The sequence below is a fragment of the Peromyscus maniculatus genome, chromosome 1 (assembly GCF_049852395.1).
Source record: "Peromyscus maniculatus bairdii isolate BWxNUB_F1_BW_parent chromosome 1, HU_Pman_BW_mat_3.1, whole genome shotgun sequence".
Taxonomy (NCBI): domain Eukaryota; kingdom Metazoa; phylum Chordata; class Mammalia; order Rodentia; family Cricetidae; genus Peromyscus; species Peromyscus maniculatus.
In genome coordinates, this window is record NC_134852.1 from 9,097,561 (window position 1) to 9,097,988 (window position 428).

Here is a 428-nt window from a genome sequence, read left to right on the forward strand (position 1 = left end):
CCTCCATATACTTCCTGTAGTGGCTTTAAATTCTCAAAGATGTTGTGGGTAGGTGTGATGCTGTTTCCTGCTGAAACCAAATCCTATGTAAGATATTTGTGGCCAGTGTTTCAGAGAAAACAGTGAGATGCACCCAGAAAACACTGAGCCCAAATGCAGAATCTACTAGAAGAGTTGGATTTTTCTGGAAGGACACAGGCAGACATCAAATCTGACAACATGGAAGATGGGAGGGGAGGACCAGGGAAGATGCTGGGAACCAAGGCTTCTGTAGTATGTGGATGCTCTCAGTAAATTCCCTTGACCATCTAACTACATAACCAAGTGTATATACAACTGACTGACAATACAAAAATAAGTTCTCAGGAGAAGAAATATACTTGCTTAAGATATATTTTCCAAATTATTCACCATCGTTAGCCATACAG